Source organism: Coptis chinensis, chromosome 1 (assembly GCF_015680905.1).
Source record: "Coptis chinensis isolate HL-2020 chromosome 1, ASM1568090v1, whole genome shotgun sequence".
Lineage (NCBI taxonomy): Eukaryota > Viridiplantae > Streptophyta > Magnoliopsida > Ranunculales > Ranunculaceae > Coptis > Coptis chinensis.
The window spans coordinates 75,426,487-75,439,636 of NC_141456.1; the positions used below are offsets into that span (position 1 = coordinate 75,426,487).

Sequence of the window (13,150 nt, forward strand, 5' to 3'; positions counted from 1 at the left end):
ATGTCCACTCTAATCCATGTAATTTCTGTTTGAGTCCAGAGCATCCTGATTCCTATTGTTCTCTCACCTATGAACAACAACAGTCACAACAAGATAATGTTTGCTCAATTAATAGTTTTCCTATTCCTAACGCCCCTTGGAGACAACATCCTAACTTCAGTTGGAGAAATAATCAATAAGTAACACCTCCATGGTTTAATAATCAAAATGTTTGGCCAGCAAACAATTATAACTAGGGCCCACCACGATAAGGTCAGGATAATTATAATTATAGCAACCAAGCTCAACCACAACAAAGACAAGGTCAGGGATAACTATAATAATTATAACAATAATAATTATAATACTAATAGAGGTATCGTTCCAGTAAATAATAACTACCAAAATCCACCCATTAATAATCAACGTGACATAGTTCTTGTCACACAACCAGTAGCAAATACTACTCCACAACCAGATCGTTTTGATCCCTTTATGCAATCTTAACAACAGATTTTACAAGCCATCCAACTTTCCTTACAGCAGGCTCAAGAGAAAGGGTAACCTAAATGTGTGTTTCCAGGTCAAGCGAAAGCTAATCCTAAAACAACAAACACAACCTTTGAGGTAAATGGTAATACTAGTACGGAAAATGAAAATGTAGGTGAGCTAAATGCCATCTCCACTCTCCGTTCTGGGAGAGTGGTTGATAACAAAGTAACTATGCCTATAGTTACCCCACCAGTTGTCCCTACACCGGAGATTGTACTAGATACCGTAATAGAAACTGAAGAGCCTACCCCTGTAGAGGTACTAGTTAAACCACAATCTAAGAAACATAAAGCAAAGGTTAGACATCTAGTTGATCTATACGCTAAATATAGAGAGAAACCACCGTTTCCCGAAATTAGCTATGTTAAACAGGGATACAAACTTCAACGAGATTAGGGAAGTTTTTAAAAATCTAACGATAAACTTACCTTTTCTGGATGCAATTAAAAAATTACCTCACCATGCTAAGTTTCTCAAAGAGTTGTGCACTAAAAGGCATAAGACAAATATTATTAAAGGTGCCTTTTTAACTAAACAGTTTCCAACTTTAACGGAACACAATGGAATCGTTAAGTACAAGGACCCTGGTCGTCCTACTGTACAATGTACATTAGGAGATTCCCACACGACGACCGCTTTACTAGACCTGTGGGCGAGTGTTAACTTACTCCGTATTATCTATACAAACAAATAGGTCTACAAGAGATGCAACCTACTAAAATGACGTTGCAATTAGTGGATCGATATATTAAGTACCCTAAGGGTGTGGTTGAAAACGTGCTTGTTAAGGTCCAGGATTTCTACTATCCTACTGATTTTGTTATCCTCGATACAGAAGTCACTAATGACTCTGTTCTGATCATCTTAGGGCGTCCCTTCTTGGCGACTACCAATGCACTTACAAATTGCCGCGATGGTTCGATGTCCTTGTCTTTTGGCCATCTTTCGGTTGAGGTAAATGTTTTAAAATGATGAAACAGTTACCAGATTCGTCTATAGATGGAGAGGTTAACATGATCGAGAGCTTAGCTCAAGATTACTTTAATAACACGTTTCCAGAAAACCATATGCATAAATTCCTTTCTTTTGGAAGTTCAGATTTTGTCGATGACTCCTACGTAGAGGAAGTCAACACCATCTTCGAGCCTGCACAAATCGTAGACCCTTCGGTTGCTCCATATATAGAGTTTGAAGACCTGCTGCCTAAGCAAGTATTCATTACTCAAGATGAGGACCCTCCAGAAGCATTTATCGATATTCCTTCCACCCCGGTGCTTAAACCTCTTCCTCCTGAGTTAAAATATATTCAACTTGATCCGGATGGTAGTCATCCGGTAATTATATCTTCTCTGTTATCTAAGGAGGAAGAGACACGATTGATCAGGGTGATTAGGGAACATTGTTCTGGGATTGGTTGGTCCCTAGCCGATATTAAGGGAATTTACCATAATGTGTGCACTCATCGTATCCATTTAGAGGATAACACAAAGACTTCCCGCGAACCTCAGCGTTGTTTAAACCCTGCCATGAAAGAAGTGGTCAGGGAAGAGGTCTTTCTGGTTACTTTCGATCGCGGGTATCATATACCCAATCTCTGATAGCGAATGGGTAAGTCCCATTCATGTAGTTCCAAAGAAATCAGGGATTACCATGGTACGTAACGCCAAGGGTGAATATGTTGCCACGCATGGTCTTATGAAATGGAGGATCTGTACTGATTACAGACATTTAAATGCCATGACACGAAAGGATCATTTTCCTTTACCCTTTATAGATCAGATGCTTGAACGTCTAGCTGGTCATGCTTTTTATTGTTTTTTGGATGGCTACTCTGGCTATTTCCAAATTATTATTGATATTGATGACCAAGAAAATACTACCTTCACATGTCCTTTTGGAACATACACCTATAAACGAATGCTTTTTGGCCTTTGTAATGCTCCTGGTACCTTCTAGCGGTGTATGCTTCATATATTTAGTGACATGGTAGAGCGTTTCATGGAAGTGTTGATAGATGATTTTTCTATCTATGGAGACTTTTTCACTGAATGCCTGTCTAACCTATCTAAAGTTTTAACACGATCTGAAGAGAAGAGTCTCATTTTAAATTGGGAAAAATGTCACTTCATGGTGAAAAAAGGCATAGTACTAGGTCACATCGTATCTAGTGATGGCATCGAAGTAGATAAGGCCAAACTAGATAAGATAGCGACTCTACCTATACCACGGACTGTCCATGATATTAGAGCCTTTTTAGGCCATGCAAGTTTTTATAGGCACTTTATCAAAGATTTTTCGAAAATAGCTAGGCCGTTAACTAATCTACTTTTAAAGGAGGCCATCTTTGATTTTAATTTTAACTGTAAACAGGCTTTTGAAACTTAAAAAGCCGCTTTAACTTCTGCACCCATTATACAGCCTCCCGATTGGTCTAAACATTTTGAACTCATGTGTGATGCTAGTGATTATGCAGTTGGTGTTGTCTTGGGACAGAAACTAGATAATAAATCCATTGTTATTTATTATGCTAGTAAAACTCTAAACGATGCTCAAAGGAATTATACAACTACTGAAAAAGAATTCTTAGCTGTCGTTTATGCTTTAGATAAGTTTTGTCCTTATTTGGTTGGTTCTAAGACTCTAGTTTACACGGACCATGCAGCATTTAGGTACCTTCTAGCAAAGAAGGATGCTAAGCAGAGATTAATCCAATGGATTATTCTCCTGCAAGAATTCACATTAGAAGTAAAAGACAAATGAGGGGTCTAAAACGTAGTTGCCGACCACTTATCTAGACTTACAAATGACGATGATAGTGATTCTGACTCCATACCGGACTCTTTTCCGGATGAGCATCTGTATGCTATTTTTTCTGCACCATGGTATGCTGACATTGGGAATTATTTAATGTCTGATGTTATTCCTTATGATTGGTCAAGAAATGAACGTAAGAAGTTCTTGGCCAGAGTTAAGCTATACTACTGGGATGAGCCCTACCTTTTCAAGTATTATGCGGATTAGATTATTCGTCATTGTATTCCCCAATGGGAATATAATGAGGTTCTATCATTCTGCCATGACAAAGAGTGTGGTGGCTATTTTAGTGGTATAAAAACAGCTGCTAAAATTCTTTAATGTGGGTTTTATTGGCCTACTCTCTTTAAATATTCCCAAGTGTATTGCAAGACGTGCATTCGTTGCCAACAACTTGGGCGAATCACGAAGCGTAATATGATGCCATTGAATCCAATCATGGTGGTAGAAAATTTTGACATATGGGGCATTGATTTCATGGGTCTCTTTCCAGTTTCCCACGGTTTCATTTATATTCTAGTCACCATGGACTACGTGTCTAAATGGATAGAGGCCATGGCTTGCCGTAGCAATGACCATAAGACAGTTGTGTTTTTTGTTAAAGAATATATTTTTGTCAATTTGGCATTCCCAAAGCCATCATTAGTGATGGTAGAACACATTTTTGCAACAGAGTTGTTGCATCTCTAGTGAAAAAGTATGGAGTTACACATAAAGTAGCAACTTCGTATCATCCACAAACTAGCAGACAAGTAAAAGTTTCTAATAGGAAAATCAAAAATATATTAGAAACAACTTTAAATCCTGATAGGAAAGACTGGTCAAAGCGTCTATCTGATGCCTTATGGGCATATAGGACGGCTTTCAAAACTCCTATAGGTATGTCTCCCTTTAGACTTGTATTTAGGAAACCTTGTCATTTGCCCGTTGAATTAGAGCACCGTGCTATGTGGGCTATAAAAAGCCTTAACTTCAATGTCGATGAGGCGGGTGTCAAGCGCAAGTTGCAATTGAATGAGCTTGAAGAAATCCGTAGCGATTCTTATGATCTCGCGAAGGATTATAAAGCTAACATGAAACGTGTTCATGATAAGCAAATCTTGTGCAGAGAGTTTGTGGTAGGTCAAAAAGTCTTGCTTTACAACTCCCGTCTACATATTTTTCTAGGGAAATTAAAAACCCGTTGGTCTGGTCCTTTTATGGTTACTAAAGTCACCCCTCATGGGGCAATCACCTTGGTAAATCCCAAGGACAACAATACCTTTCGTGTCAATGGCCAACGCTTGAAACATTTTCATGAGCTATTGTCCCCTGATGTAGAGGAAGTCCTTTTACAGGACTCTGTCTATGAGGACTGACCTTTTTCATTGGTGTACTTTCTTTCGTTTCCATATATTGGTAAGTGCACCACTCAGGTAACCGGGCCCTCCTTATGGAGTGTGTGGCTGTAAGTACCGGATCCTAAGTCCACATTAAACATAATTCACGTTTCCCCCTCTTGCATATTTTCTCGGATTTTGAGTCATGTTCTTTTATGGTGTGAATTATGCATTTATTGCTTTATTGTTTTTCTTATATTAAATCCTATTCATAAAAAATAAAAATTGTTAAAATCATAAAAATAGTAATTTAGGAAGTCTCGGGAATCTGACTTTAAAAGACCCGCTTTTAAAACAAATTTTCTAAACTTCGTTGCCAAAAATTTGTTTGGGGGTGGGGTGTTCGTTTCTGTACTGGATTGTTAAACTTTCCATTTGTGTTGCGTAGGCCGTTTAATTGTATTTCGATTTGGGTTGACATTATCTATGAAATTAGAGTTCATTCGTTCACATAACTTACGTCACACATGCACTTCGAGGCGTTTTCCACCTTCTTATATGTCATCCATGGTCGGAATAGAGTGTTTTATGGATCATTGGATTGGAAATTCTCTCTTGATCATTTCCATAGCTCATTCGCAAAAATCAGACCGGTAACGAAACGGCAAATTTAGTTTGAAGTTGCGCGAAAAATCAAATTAGGCTTGAGCCCAATCTCGCGCACACGTGCAATGCACGTGCGTCTCCATCTTCAACATAACAGTCGCGATTTCACCTTCCAAAACCGCCATTAACAACCATTAAGCTTAAAAACCTAACCTAAAAAAAAAAAAGAATAAAAAAAGAAACCTAACTACACCCACGCCAAACATTTAAATCAATCTCAATTCCTCTCCAAATCATTCCCCCACCAATTCCCACCACCAAAACATTAGAAAAAAAAAAAAATTAAGGAATTTGAACTGCCGCGGCACCACCGCGCTTGTCACACCCCGAATTTCGACAGAATTTGGAAAAACATTATTTGTTCCCGACTCTTCGATCTCCGAGGTGTGACGCACTCTCAACTCTCAAAAACCCATAAACAGTTTAAATATGCGGATAATAAAAACCAATAAAAATTTTAACTTAAACAAAAGTCTTCTTCATGACAAAGATTCACAAATAAGATTAGGTTACAACTCTCCTTTCAATAACTCTTTAATAAAATTTACAAATGAAAAATACAAAAAACATTGTCTAGACTGAATTTCTATATCACCTCAAGGGAAAACAAAACAAATCCGAGATCAACGCTTAACGCTTAAAACCACAAGCAAACAACCACTCTTCTTCAACACTAAACCTGTCAAAACTTATCAACTATGTTCATTGAATGAACACACCCGATAAGCAAACATGCAAATCGGGTCAGCATTATAAAAATGCTGGTGTGAGTAGCTCTAAAAACAACATATACTTATACAAATATCTACATAGTCCATACGGCAGTTAGTTCCTCCACCGAGGCGCCTTAACTTTCAACGACTAATATAACATACTCAAGTACAATAATTAAGGCAGGTAGTTCCTCCACTGAGGCGCCTTAACTTCCCACTAACCACACAACAAACTATACACATAATAAATAAGGCATGTAGTTCCTCCATCGAGGCGCCTTAGGTTCAACTAAACAAATAACCAACATATTACCATAATTAGATTATTTCAAGCGTTCTTTGCGTGTCCCTAAAATCACGTCGTATCTATGTCTTACCTAGTTTCCCTGGCTACCACAATCGCTACCCAACGCCGAACATGTACATCCACATGCCTCCCCTTATATAATGTACCACTCCGTGAGTAACCACCCTGAGCGGGATGCCGCACACCAGGTAAATCCTCACACGGAAGCCATTATATAAGTAATGCCCCTATTCGGCATAAAATATCGCGCGTCTCGTTCCAATATTTGCGAATGGAATAATCAAGCCACTATTCGGCTACGATTGCCCAACACATGGGTCAATCAACATCTCATATATATACAACATCTTATATATCAACATCTTATATATCACTATATTCGGCTACGATTGCCCAACACATGGGTCAATCAACATCTCATATATATACAACATCTTATATATCAAATACGCCCACACAGGGCAGATCACATGAGTTGTGGTAGTCAGGTTCTAGGATTTTCGTTACGTAATTTATTCAGGTGTCATACATTTATGACTCATAAACATTCCACTATATCACGTGCAGGTCAATTACCTTATTGCACTAAGCCACAATATTTAGAAATATCTCGATTCTATCTAATAACCAATTTCATTCTTTCACGTGCCAATATATTATTGCACTACGCCACAAACCCGTGGGAAAATATCTACACATATTATACTACCTCATAGTAGCATCTCACATATAAAATAATAAAGCTTTTATACATCTATGTCTCCAAAACTATTGCATTCAATATATATATCCCAACATATTACATAGTGTCACAATATCAATGTCAAATCTTAATTAGATAATGACAACCAAATTTATATCAGCTTCCACAGCATTTCAACATTTGATTTGTCCATACAATTTACAACATAAAATGTAGCACAATTAAACAGTCCACAATCCACAATCAAAGCCCAATATATATATGCTTTACACACCACTCACGTCAAATCATAATTAGATAATGACAAACAACGTTATATAATGTTCGACAATATTTTATTACTATAGTTGTCCATATTCTTAAATATGTGAAAAACGAGAAAAAGTCAACATTCCACAGTCAACGGTCAACGGTCAAAGTCAAAGTCGACACGTCATGGTCAAAGTCAAACTGTCATTGTCAAAGTCAAACTGTCGTTTCTATGTTCAACAGGTTCATGGTCATAACCATGGTTCATGGCTAAGGTCAAAGTCAAAGTCCAATGTCAACGGTCAAAGTCAAAGTCCAATGTCAACGGTCAAAGTTGACACTTCATGGTCGAAGTCAACGGTCAAATGTCAAAGTCAAAGTCAATGGTCAACGGTCAATGTCCATGGCTCATGGGCTCGTGACTAAGGTCATGGTTCGGACCCAACTGGCCAAACCCAAACCTTAGAACCCGAAAGTCTAAAACCAACTCATTTATTCTACCTGACCCAATTGGGATTTATATTAAGTCATATGGATTGGCCCCAAGCAATATTAGAAACGGGCCCAAAAACTTATACTGACCTGGCCCAAAACATAATTGGATTCGGCCCAAAAACTTTAAATTGAACTAGTCCACAAAATAAGAGAAAACCGGCCCATAATTACAAAAATTAGAACTGGCCCATAACAAGTTAACAACTAATAGGAAAAAGGCCCAAACAAACAAAAATAGAACAGGCCCAACATAGCTAATGTGTTTGGCCCAACCGATTAGGCCCAAGCCCAAAATTGGTTACTATTCATCTTCTCCACCAATTCTCTCCTCCACCAGCCACCAAAATTTTCCGGCCACCCACTCCCATTTCAACAAGTCGGTTGGACTCACAAACAAAAACCCTATAACATTAATTAAGGCATAAACCTCAATTCCTTAAATCTAACTTTCCCCAAACTAGATCTGGACACAAATTTCGGCCACCATTAAAGCTTGTTCCAAGCTCTAATCGACAGCCCCACACACTCAAACACACCCCCTTCCATCGACAACCAACACGCCTACCTTATAAATTTCATTTAACCCTTCCTCCACACTTGATTGACATCTCGTCCGCCATTAACACGTTTACAGAGCTTCGACAGCATCGACCACCACTCCTAAACAGTTGGGTTTTGATCCCCAACAAAACCCAACACTATACCATACTAACCAACTCGATTCCAACATCATTCACCACTTATATAAACCACTCGATCTCCATTGACGATTTCTGCAAGCTTCGACAGCACCCAAACATCAAATTCCAAATCTCAAATTCGACCGCACCCAATCCGCCCCGACGGTTTAACCATCGACTTCAATCTCGACAGTTTAACCACCCATATCAACCAACAAACACCCCAACCCACAGTTCAAACATAAACATCTACACCACCACAGTATGGTTTCAAAACCAAAACCAGGAGAGTTCAAATACTAGACCTGATCGATTTTCTCTTTTGGGCCTGGGGAAGCCATCAACGCCCATCAAGCTTCGACAGTTAAAGTCGAATATTCAAGTCTCAACAGTGTTTTCTAAAGACAGTTTAACCAATATATTTTTAACTACTACAGTACGAACGATAATAACATAAAAAAATGAACCGAAAACATAAACAGAAACTTTTAACAGTATACGCCGGTACACAGAAAACTATAATCCGGTGAAATAGCAAAATAGATACTCACCTGTATGAACAACTCGACGAATCCCTCGTAGTCCGAGCCGTCGCGCTCCAACGCTCTAGTAAACAAGCTGCCTCCATTTTTAATATTTTTATTCTCCCAGAACCCTATTCTCTATAACAATGTGTTTATATACTTGGGTCCGAAACCCAAGCCCAACACCGACTCGGGCTCAGAAATCAGGCCCACATGTCCCGAGTCTAATCCAATCAATTTTTAAATAAATAATTTAATTAATTAATAAATAGGAAAATTTTGTATTTAAAAATACGGGCATTACAACGCCCATCCTAGGCACAAAGTGAGCGCGCCTTGCACCCAAGTGCATGGAACTCGAAAATCACCATGGCGCACCCCGCGCCCTACCCAGGCATAGGTGGAGCGCACCCCGCGCCCAGAACCTAGTGGCCAAGAAAAATTCCAATTTTTTGTGGGTTTTTCCAGGATCATTTCAGCTGTTCTAGAAAGTAGTTTTGTGATGACTTCTTCTATAGTAATACCGGAGCAGTCTTTCGAACACTTGTTGGGGAGCGAGTCTTATGGACATTGGTTCCGCGAGAGGATCATGCAGTTTGGATGGAAGCATCTTCTGGTAAGTGAAGACAACTTGTATTCACCTAAGCTTACTGAATTTTTTTACAATAATGTTAAGTTCTATTGTAACCAGGATGGAGAACAAGAATTCTCCGTCACGGTTGATGACACACCCCTAGAATTCAATAAGTATGTGGTAGCATTAGTTTCGGGAATACCAATACCTGATCTTATTCACACGTGGGGATATATGACCGATAATGCATACCTCTATGACTATACATATTTCCATGACTATTATGGGGGAGGGGTATTTCGTATAATGGACCAAGGGCATTACAACATAGCCCTTAGTAGCTTGTCCCTAAATATAGGCACCACTATGTTATTCATCCTGATGAATATTTTAGGGGATTGGCAGTTTACCTCTGCAAATAGTACCGCTGGTGACGTTTTCCTTGCTTTAGCTGAGGGATGTCGCCGATATGACATTCCCCGAGTATTAGTGGCTTGTCTTAAAAGAGCCCAAAGCATGCGACATAAGTATCTTCTTATGCCTGTTTTGGTTTGCCGCATCATGCTCAGTTGTTTACTTGAATTATGTACCCAGTTCACGGATTGGAAAAGGGTTGAAGTCATGAGACCCACCAATTGGGTGGTTCACTCATTTCGAGTAATGACTTGGCCGAGATGGCAGGTGCACCCTCATTTGGTTGCTCCTTACACCCCATCAGACATAGTAACACTAGACATGTTAGCACAAGTTGACGACACACGGCAGCGGGTTTGGCAAGTTATCATGGCATGACAGGATGCGAAGGAACTTCCTCTCTTTGGAGAGGGAAATGCTTAAATGGGAGTTAAGGTTAGTTTTTATTTCAGTTAGTGTCTGCTTATGTCCCAAGCAATTTGTTTCTCATTAACCCCATTACGGGTGGAACTCTTATAGAGTTGCGTCAGTTTTTATTTTCTATATTAGTATGTTCTAACTTTGTTTTGTAGATGTTCTAGAATTTCACGGGTTCCCATGGTATTTCTCTACCCTATTTATTTAAATACTTTGAGGACAAAGCATGCTTCTTGTTTGGGGGCATAGAAACACGTGTAATTAAGGCATCTGTTAGGATATAGATATGTATAATATGCACTTGTTTTCTAGTTAAAAAAATTCAAAATTTTTAATGATATAAATAAAAAGTATGCTATACACTTAGGAATATTAGTACTGTTTTCTTTCTCTATGCTCTCAATAATCTAGAAGTCTCACGTAGCTTTTGAATTAGAATAGTTTTTAGAAACTTAGGCTAATATGTAGGTAATAATCCTTGCATCTATCTATAAATATGTTATATAAGTATCTATGATTGTTGGCAGTAAGTTTATGAAATCTAGGCTAGAGTACTTATACGACAAATCCTGCGAGAATATAGCCTAAAGCCTTATATGAGTGAAATATTTGAGAAATGACACAAGGGAGAAGTAACATCCGGATAGAAAAATCACACGTCCACTTGCTTGATCACTATATTATATCATATCCTAAGCGAGAATTTAGGCCCTCTTTGGATCGATATAGCCAGAAATTCAAACCTATGAATTATTTTCCGCTAGTCGCCCCTCTTAGCTTTTCTTGAGCCTTTCATAAACCACAAATCCTTTACCCTATTACAAAACAAAACAAAATAAAAAATTAACCTACCCAATTCTTTGAATAAGTCTGAGAATAGAGATGAAGAATAGAAAAGGGAAGAACCTTTGAAATCAAGAATTTGTTAGTCGCTTCAGATGAGAAAAGTAAGTTTCCATCCAAATAAAAAATAATAATAATAAATAAATAAATAAAAGAAAATAAAGAGTTAGAACTCCAAAAATAGAATCAAGGAGTCAAAAGCCAAAGAAAAAGAAAAAGAAAAATATGGCTAAGGATGGAAACAAAGTGTAGAAGCAAAAGTAAAGAACAAAGGTTTCTCTAGTTACATAATATGAAGCCTCTATTATCTCAGACTTGTCCTTTTTGCCTTCCTTCTTAAACCATCTCCTAATCCCCACAACACCTAATAAAGACCTCTAGCTCAATTAGGAATAGGTTAGTGTGATAGTAAGTGGCAGATGTGTTTGATCGACTTTGGCTTCCTTGTGTGTGATTAAGATTGTAAGGTAAAGTGTGCCCACTGCACACTGGAGTAGCGAAACTTGAGCGGAAAAATCAGAGTGGTTTTTGTCTTGACATTTATGTGAGGACCTACTTAAGAACGCTATTCCGAGTTTCAGAAACGGACCTGCTAGTACATCTCATAGGATTACTCATTGTATATATGTTTATTCGTAGATGATTGATTATTATGCATATATTAGCTTAGGTTTCGACTTGATTATTCTGTATTCATTGCTAGTGAGATGTATAAATAATTGAGACATAGATAAGGAAACAATAGTTTTATTTCCGAGTCGTTGTAGTATAGATGAAGTTTGTGAGTACCTTCACTGGAAAACTCTCACGAGGCTACAACTCGTCCACTAGGGAATTCCTAGTGGGTTAAAGCCTTGTTGTATATGGTCAATGCAATCGCACTTGGCGAAATGAGATTAGTTAGAACTCCATTTTTGGTCACTTATGCTAATTTCTCATATTTGTTTGAGGACAACCAAAATGCTATTTGGGGGTGGTTTGATAAGATCCCAAAATTGTAGTTTTAACCCCTTAACAATAATACTTTTAGACCAATTATGCAAGTAATAAATAAGAGTTAATGCTAATTATGTGTTTTTATGTATTTCAGGCATTGAAGTTAATTATGTGCAGAAATGTGCCACTTTGGCGATATAAAGGAGCAAGGATTGGTTGCTAAGAAGTTTTGGCAGAAAAAACATACAAAAGTCAGCAGAACTTCCAAAGATCGTATCTTTGGACTCAGGCCTTGGAATTGGGCGTACCTTATGTCAAAACGACCGACTCGGAAAGAGCTTTCTAATGGTTCAAATCTTGACCCAATCAGAGGAGCGAAAGTGGATAAAAAGCCTGTTGAAGTCAAAGCCAGCTGAAAAGGGCCCTGTGGACTGAAGAAATTGGGCTTTAGGCTCGATTTTCCGGCCCAAAACATGGACCATTTGCCCATGCACGAAAATATGGATCTGGTCTCCTCCATTTTCACACATAAGACTTAGCTCTTAAGGAGTAATTAGTTTAGGATAGAAAGTAACCATTAGAGTAGCCATTAAAGCTTAGTTCTAGATCTAGTTTTTCAATTAATTAATTAGTTGTTATTCTTGTTTTGATTTAAGTATTGAATCATTGTTGATCATTCATTAGATAAATAAAATAGTTAGTTCTTGATAATTTTGATTTTGTTATTTAAAATTGCTTAGATCTAATTTTAATTCTTAGTCGTTAATGATTTCTTAGTTGTTAATTTAGATTTCAATTATTGTTTAGTTGAATTTAATAAAGTTAGAATCTTTATATTATGTCTTATTCAATTTCATATGGAAATGATAGTTTGATGAATCAAGGCTAAACCTCCAATAGAGGGGTTTGAGGAAAACTTGATTGTGTAGTATAGAATCGTTGTAAGAGTCTATTCCACTCTTGAA

The 13,150-nt window shown here is 37.9% G+C and overlaps 1 long non-coding RNA gene across 2 annotated transcripts in view; it reads left to right on the forward strand.

Moving 5' to 3' along the window:
* Positions 1-12,890, forward strand: part of LOC147525205 (uncharacterized) — a 41,303-nt gene extending 28,413 nt beyond the window's left edge. For both annotated transcript variants that reach the window (XR_015221120.1, XR_015221122.1), the window contains one exon: positions 12,340-12,890. This is a non-coding gene — a long non-coding RNA (uncharacterized LOC147525205). The remainder of the gene's footprint in view (positions 1-12,339) is intronic.
* The last annotated feature ends 260 nt before the right edge of the window (positions 12,891-13,150 follow it).